Source organism: Tupaia chinensis, unplaced genomic scaffold (genome assembly GCF_000334495.1).
Source record: "Tupaia chinensis unplaced genomic scaffold, TupChi_1.0 Scaffold000161_4, whole genome shotgun sequence".
Lineage (NCBI taxonomy): Eukaryota > Metazoa > Chordata > Mammalia > Scandentia > Tupaiidae > Tupaia > Tupaia belangeri.
The window spans coordinates 2,686,003-2,694,656 of NW_006159635.1; the positions used below are offsets into that span (position 1 = coordinate 2,686,003).

The window sequence follows — 8,654 nt, forward strand, 5'->3', positions numbered from 1 at the left end:
CTTTAAAAATGTGACTCTTTTTTAACTCATGCATTCATTACTCACCACATGAATGCTTTTCTGATTAAAATATTAAAATATTTCAGAAACTATTTTAAGTATTCTAAATGAAAATATGTTGTATTAATAGTACAGATAGTGTTATTTCATGGCAAATGTATTCTAGAATAACAACTGAAACTTAAACCAAGGCCATTCTCCATAGGGGGAAAAACAATGAACAAATTCATAAAATTTATTTTGACTTACTCTTTTACTGCCAATTTTTCTGTTTTTAAAGTAAGAAGCTCTCCTTTGATTAGAGGCCCTTAATAAGTAAAAACTTAACTGTTTCAGAATTGTTGCTTTTCATACCAGGAAGTCATGAAATGCAACACCAATCAAAGCAGAAAATCTTACTTTCTTAAAACATGCACATGCAAATAAACAGCTTCAAAACTTCTATTTTTTTAATAGCAGCATTCATGAATCTGCTAACTGTGTTTCCCCTCTATGGATGGAAGCTTGAACTTCAGTTATAACATGCATGCATTGCTGAATTTCAAAGAAATAGAATTTAAATTACCAATTTAAGTAAGGTCAGGAAGTAGATCCAATAAAATCCTTTAAAAGTGAATATAAATTATGGAGGCTCAGTCAATGCCTTACACACAATCCAGGAGGCAAGTTATGAAATGATCTCATGCTTAAATTCAACCAAAAATTCAAATATTCATCCACATTTCTGTTTCAAAACAGTACTGTATCAGAATGATATCAAAATGCTTTATTTAACTTTCATATCTCCATAATGAAAGAAGATTTCATTAAAAATTTTAGAAAACATATTTTAGCTATCAGGAACATAACTTGGAAGCATTAGAAGTTGTTAATACCAAGGTTTTGCAGTAACAGCTTAATGAGTCTTTTTATAACATACTTATTTATTTTTATATTTAATTACTGTACATCTTTACAGCACACAAAATGGACATTCTGGGCATGAGTATCCTGAATATTAACCCAGTTATTCTCATCTACTTGATGATCCTATTGAAAAAGTCCTTTCCTGCAGAGTACAATAAATTAACTCTTGAGTAATATTAAAGAGTATTATAAAGAATATTTAATCATTAGTCATTAGTTTATATATATTATGTGGTCAAAATGAAAATATGGTGGTAGACTGATAATTGGACATTTGTTTACAGAGTCTAATCACAATCTTAAAATTATTTGAAATGATCTTTTCATCCCTTTTTCTGGTCATAAGTCTGTATGAGTAATTGATATCCTACAAACATATGGAAATAATAATCTTGCCAGATCAAATACCCAAGATATTATGCTCATATCATGTTACTTGTAATTCAGATCATAAAACCATATATTAATTTCTTCAGCTTTTCTCTTTTAGAGAGCCACCTCTTCCCCCATTTCATAACAATTAGTGTGGCCTCCTGCATCCTCGTTTGGTTGGCTGCAGAACTGTGGATATGGAGGGCTAAAGACACACATTGCAATGGCATTTTGCAATTTTCCTAGTTATGTCCCCAAAATGGAATAGCATAACCCTTACAAAACACAGTAACAATCTCACATTTCTATCTCACAGAAATGTTGTAAAATTCATATAACACATTAATATATGAAAAATGTGTTAACTGTAAACTTCAATATGTAATAATAATAATATCATTAATATTGGATTGTCAAAAAAGTCATGACTTTTTTTTAGAGAAAGGTTTTTTGCTATAGGGTGCATGTGCTCACTGGAGAGACAGAGAGAGAGGGAGAGAGAGAGAGAGACAGAAAATGAGCAATTACCCTTTGGGGGCATGGCCGCACTGCAATCCCTCCTTCTCCATTTTCCTCTCAGGATCTTGGGCACGAACAAACACATCCCTGGCGTGAGTTTTAAGCTACCAAGTTTGGGATTCGAACCGTAGTCAGCTACGTCAGAGTCCAGCAACATAACCATTATGCCATATTTTTTTCTAAAATACATCATGACTTTTCCCTAAACCCAATATATCCTAATAAGAAATATCTGCAATACCAGTAATATTGGTAATTAAACATTCCATTCCTTGGGCACTGTGTGTGTGTGTGTGTGTGTGTGTGTGTGTGTGTGTTTAAAGGAGTTCTACAGATAAAAATACCTTCCTGATGTCTTTTCATCTTCTGGTTGTGGCTCTATTGTGTTTTGAACATAGCATTATGGAACTAGCATAGTGCTGAGGTACACAATGATACCTTAATTATAGGACCTTTTCCTGATGTTCATGGCATATTGATAGCATGGAAGCAAGGGTTGGGGACAGCAGATGGGGTAGCACTTACATTGCTAGACTTATGGACTAAGGTGGTTTGAGTTCTGGACCCAGTGACTTGAAAGTCACACCGGGAACATGTGTACGCTTGGGAGGAAGAATAGAGGAGAAGGAATTGCAGCATGGCCATCCCTCCCAGGGGGTGACTTCTCACTTTCCTTCTCACTGTCTCTGTCTCTCTCTGGCGAGTAAACGTACCATAAGGCAAAACAAAACAAAACAAAACAACGGTTCTGGTATTGGATAGACCTGGGTTCAATACTAGTTCCACTAATACAAGCTGAGTATGTGACGTCACGTAATTTAAATTCTCTACAATTACTCCCACTTTCCTATCTGAACAAAATGGTCATTATCTATTACCTGCCAAGTTTGTCTGATGTGAGAAGAGATGGTGCCTGAAAAGGGCATAATATCTGTGTTAGAAAATGTGCTATATGGATTAATATTATGGCTCTTGACCGTGTATGAAAGGGTAAGTAAAAGAGAGGAAAGAAAATACATGACCAAAAGGGCTATGTACAAATGAAAGGTAAGTATGAAAAAGAGGGAAGGACTCATATTTTTGGTATAGTTTTCTATGTAACTGACTACATTTCTATATTAATCAATTCCTGAGGGTAAAGATTCCTTGGTTAAAGTTTGGTGAATCTGAAGAACAGAGAGCCTAAAGGTGAAAGTAGATGTTCTTATTATGCACTGTTTCTATAAATTATTCTTTACTGTTTTTATAGAGGACTCCAATTTTTTAAACTTTTATTGTTGAAAGCCTAATATCACCACTAACTTGAAAATTAAGATGTAATACTAAGGTTCGGGACCAGCAGTTAGCGTAATGGCTATGTCACTGGACTCCCACGTAGTCGACCGCGGTTCGCGTCTCGGACCCGGTGGCTTAAACTCAGGCCAGCCACATGTGCATGCGTGCCCAAGATCCTGAGAGGAGAATGGAGGAGAAGGGATTGCGGCGTGGCCATCCCCCTGGGGGGTGATTTCTTGCTTTCTGTCTTTCTTTCTCTCTCTGTCTGTCTGGCGAGTGCACGCGCCCTATAGCAAAAAAAACCTCTCCAAAAAAAAAAAAAAAATGTAATACTAAGGTTTAAGAATGAAAAACAAGGGACCAGTGGATAGCAGAATGATTACATCACTGAACTCCCATGTAGTCAACCACAGTTCGAGTCCCAGAGCCAATGGCCTAAAACTCATGCCGGGTGAATGTGCATGCGTGCCCAAGATCCAGAGAGGAAAATGGAGGAGAAGGGATTGTGGCCTGGCCATCCCACCCCCACCCCCACAGTGGGGGGGGGGCGATATTTTTTGCTCCTTGTCTCTCTGTCTCTCCAGTGAACACATGTGCCCTATAGCAAAACTTTCTCTCTAAAAAAAATAGAGCAAAAAAATGCTTTTGGAAACATTTATATATAGTTCAATAAATAAATGAAAAAAATTATGTCTATTCCATCAATTTTTATATCAACTTACAATATTATAAGTTTCTAAAAGTTGTACTGTTTTGCCTATCTTAATCAAACTTAATATGATTGAAGAAAGGCTAAAAATCTCTCTTCAAAAGAGTAAGAGATGAAAACATTATGAGGAAAGTTTCTTATGCCTAAAATATCTTGATTACATTACTGTTTTCAGAAGGGTAGAGAGCATTAAGAGTCAATAAATACATCACTCTTTTCCACACTCCACACGCACATACACATCGTTATGACTCAATCCCACTTCCACTCAATTTTTTACTGGGCAGTTATTCATGTCATAGGTTATTGAGCAATCTATAGAACAAAGTCATATTTTAAAATAATCAATTCGCCCTGTAGTTTGAAGGTGAGTGTTTGTAATCTGGATTCATGACCCTCTTAGCAACAATTTTATAGGCTCCAAAATACTCTAAACTGTGTCATTTGATTTATGGTGGAAGACATTCAAGATTGTCGCTGAATAAGAAAATAAAAGAAAATGTAATTGCTGAGGATGTATTAGTTTAACATTTTTTTAAAAAATTCAAATATAATGCCTTCTGCTAAAGCAAGATTAAATTATAAGAATATTTAAGACATCATCTAAATTTAAATCCATTTGCATCATGGTTAGTGATCCTAGGTCAGCTGGAAAGTTCTTTATAATGATAATAATTAAAAAAAAAAAGGACAGAAAAATATTTAACCTATTTCCAAAGGCTAAGTTTAACATGTTCATGTAATATGTGACCTAAGTAGAGCTATAAAATAGCTTATTACATTGTATTTGGATTCATTTTGAACATATTTTCAGAATGACAGAGGCAATTAGAATATAAGTAATCTAATAGTCTAAAAAATGCACATTTGAAATCCAATAATTAAGCTTTATTTTCAACACATCAGATGAACATTTCATGACCTTCAAAAAAAAAAAATCACTGAAATCCTTATAGAGTGAGAATATTTACCCTCGTTTTCGTGACAACAAACCTCCAAGCTTACAAGAATCTAGTAATGGAACTCTAAAATAAATTCCAAAGTCAAATATGCACTTAAAAATTCAGGTTCAGGTGTACCACAAGAGAGTAGAAAAGGTCATTGCCAACCTAGTTTATACCTCCAAAAAGAAAAAAAATAAACAGTAGAGCAAATATTGAATGTGTACAACATAATGAAATGCTCAACATTGAGGATGGTGAATATATTTATATCTTTTCACGACCTTGATCTGATTTTTTTGTTTGCCAGAGTGTGTGTATGCTCAATAGAGATGAGAGAGAAAAAGAACCCCCCGGGGGAATGGTCTTATCACATCTCTTCTCCATTTCTCCATCCTATAGGGGCTTGGGCACACATGCACATGCAACTGGCATGTTTCTCATGCCTCTAGGTCTAGGACTTGACCATATAGGCTCAGTCATATGGGATACTGCTGCCTTAACCACCAGGCAACACAGCCAGTGCTAGGTTTGATTAAATACCAAATGCATGTTTTGAGAAAACTATATTGTACTCTACAAAGATGTTCAATGATTATATGTAAATGAGAAATTATAATAATTTTTTTAAATTCAGGTTCAAATAATAGTATTTTAAAATAATTGGTGCAATAACACAAATTATTTTCATCTCTTGGCTTCATTTTTCATATCTGAAAATGAGATATTCATCTATGTGGTCTCTTAGGTATCTTTCAGTTCTGTCTACAGTTCTACGAAACGTAATTTTACTCACAGTCGGTAGGACCTCCATTTCCTCATGATTCCAACTCTACACTTCCAAAAATAAAAATTTATCATATCGAAGTGAAAACACATTCAAGTTTTCTATGTAAGTAATCCACAGATTTATGCTATTGATGCTACAGTACTAACAGAGCACATCTCGTCCTATTTCTTTCTCTCTTACTGTCTCTCTCTTTCTCATATTTACCTATTCTCTCTTTGGTTGTGACTGCTGAAGGAAAATCACTTATAAATTTCTTTTAGTTGTTTCCCCCTTTTTAAAGATTTATTTAATTTTATGTATTATTTTTAATTTGCTATAGGAAACATGCGCTCACCAGAGAGAGACAGAGAAAGAGAGGGAGAGTGAGAAAGCAAGCCACCAGTTTTGGGACTCAAACTGCAGTCAACCATGTGGGAATCTAGCACCGTAACTACTATGCTAGCTGCTGGCCTTGTTTCCCCTTTTTTATGATCTCTATTTTCTAAACTTACACATAGACTTGGACATGCATGTTCTGAGTGTGTCTAATTAAATCTCTACTTGCTACTTAAATTTGGTCTTTGTGAAATCTGAAACCCAGATCATTTATTTTGGTATTCTTCCTTGCCTTGATTGTGATCTTTCCCTGAATTTCAAGAGCTGTCACTCAGAAACAATTGGTTTACAAGGACTTCAATTTCCTAATGCTTTTCTTCTTGCTTTAGGACGTTGAATACTGATGTCATAAAATTGCTAACTTCATGGTGGTGGTCTATCTTTAGAACTTAAATAATTCACCTATGTTAATAAGAACCAATTGATAAGGGACTTTGTCCTTGTTTCGTTTATCTATTTTTACAAAGAGTTCTAGTGAAGTAATTAAAAAATATCTCGAAGACAGATTGATGCCATGTATGTTTCTTACTCATTTTCATCACATAGTTAGGAATTAAGTAATCCTTATCAACTCAAGATAGGAAGATATTTGGAGCCGGCAGGTGATGAGGTGGTTAAGGGTGCTGGACTCTAACGTGGCCGACTACAGTTCAAGTCCTGGACTTGGAGGCTTACTTTCTCACTTTCCCTCTTTCTCTCTCTTGTCAAATTAAAATAAATAAGTAAATATAGTTAAACTAAATGGAAAAGTTTAAGACATGAAGACATTTGATTACCATGTTCTTCTCATAACAAATAACCTCCTGTTTATTAAAGCTTACTTTTTTTCATGATACAGAGCAGGTGTATGCACAAGAGTGAGAGAGAGTGAGCACCCATGACAACGTCACACTATGACTCTGTCCCCCTAGCTTTCCAGCTCACATGCCCAGAATATTTCAGGTTGATCAGGTGAGAGATCTGAACCTGTGTGAACCACATGGCTCCCTGTGCTGCAGTTCAGTAAACTACTGATTGTGTCACGAAGGATAAGCCCTTACTTTATTTTTGATATTTGACTGCTGACACCCTTTCAAGTACCAACACTCTTCCTTTTCCTTCCACCTCCTATGTGGGAAAGCTGATTAAAAAACCCTGGATGTGCCCCGCTCACACCACGAAATAATCCTAGCCCATGTCCAGGAACCCACACTCTAGCCCTAACTTCATCCCAATAAAAATGAAACAGGTTAATTTTCTCTATTCTTTCAAGCCATATTTTGACCTGGTTGGCAGGTTGACTGGCTTACAGAGAAAGCCTCTTGTGCGGTATAGCCTGTGCCATGCCCTCTTGGTGCAGTCGCAATGCCTGAGACAGACTGTGGGTGGGGTGGGGCCCATCCTGTCTGTGAAGGGTGGTCTCAACACTGGCCACCATAGTGGGACAGCGGGGATCTTTCATCAGTGGTGATGCCTACAGGCAAGCACTTTTTGAGCTGTGTTTCAGCCTGTTACCAAGTTTGTATTTTGACTGCAACTTTATGCCACATTTTCTGAGTCTTCCCAAGCTTCTGTTTATGGTTAAATGATCTAAGTTGGACATTTTGACAGCTGTCATTTAGTGACAGGAACTTTGGAGTGGCTCTGTGTCCTGGGTTTCAGCCCAGACCTGTGTATCTCATACTGGATCACTTGGGTAGGATTCAATAAGAAATACGGCTGATACTAAGCTCAAGAGACTTACTCCTCTCTGACCCTTGGTTGTGAGTCTCACCCAGGCATCGGCCCCCATTCCAGCGTGTTCCAGGGAAAGCCTGATGTCCTGGGCCTCATACAACCCACTGGGTGGCTGCTCACAAATACGATGAGCAGGAACCACATGAAATGCTGAGCTTCACATTCCTACTGCTGGCATCCTTGCCTCTGTAACGACCAAGATCTAGATCCCCAGAGTTCAAAGGAAAAGCACCCATGGGCCCCTTGTGGCATAGCCAAGGGGTTATCTTAAACTCAACTCAAGCCTCGAGTACTTAAAATCTGATAAAGCAACCACCACCATCCAGGAGGCCCATACTCTGATGATACTACTTCAGATTCTGTGGAGGAGGACGCTTACAAATAAAAGCAGGGTAGAGAAAACACAACAGCAACACAAAAACAATGGATACACCAGAAAAAAACAAAAACAAAAACAAAAACTGGACACTCATAGGAGACAAAACACATAAACACGAGAATAGCAGCGGCTGGCTGCCTGCTGGGCTCTGCGGATGGCAGAACCTTAGACCGGGACTCAGCACTGAGGCCCGTTATACCTCGGGGCCAGGAGGCAGCATGCTGCAAATTTGTCTACTTAATTAAAAATAAAAAATTGATTTTTACAGGAAAAAGCCAATTTTAGGCCCTCTGGCAAGTCCCACCTCCAGGAGGGATGGCTTCCCATAGTCAGCCCTTTAGCCAGATGCTATGGTTCTAGAGCAGGTTACCCCTACCCTGGATTCCTTGGCCACGTAGGGAGCCCTTTAGGGTCAACCAAGTGAACAGGGTGTGGATAGCAGCTTCTCCATTTCCTGTGATGAAGCTTGCTGGAGAGCTGCTGCTTTTGATCATCCAAGAGGACATCCCTGACAAAGGACAGGACTCAAGGATCAGACAACTGGCCAGACTTCAGGGAGTCTCCTCAGCACTGGATGCCCTGCGTAATAATAGCCCCATTTGCACATTTTTTGCAGGCTCTTAGGCCATTCATCACCTGAGGTCTAGAGTCTGATCCTGCCAATGGCATCAA

The 8,654-nt window shown here is 37.8% G+C and overlaps 1 protein-coding gene across 2 annotated transcripts in view; it reads right to left on the minus strand.

Annotated features, from left to right (window-relative positions):
* The window catches only part of KCNT2 (potassium sodium-activated channel subfamily T member 2), a 386,489-nt gene that overhangs the window by 26,014 nt on the left and 351,821 nt on the right, over nt 1–8,654 (minus strand). The window lies entirely within an intron of this gene.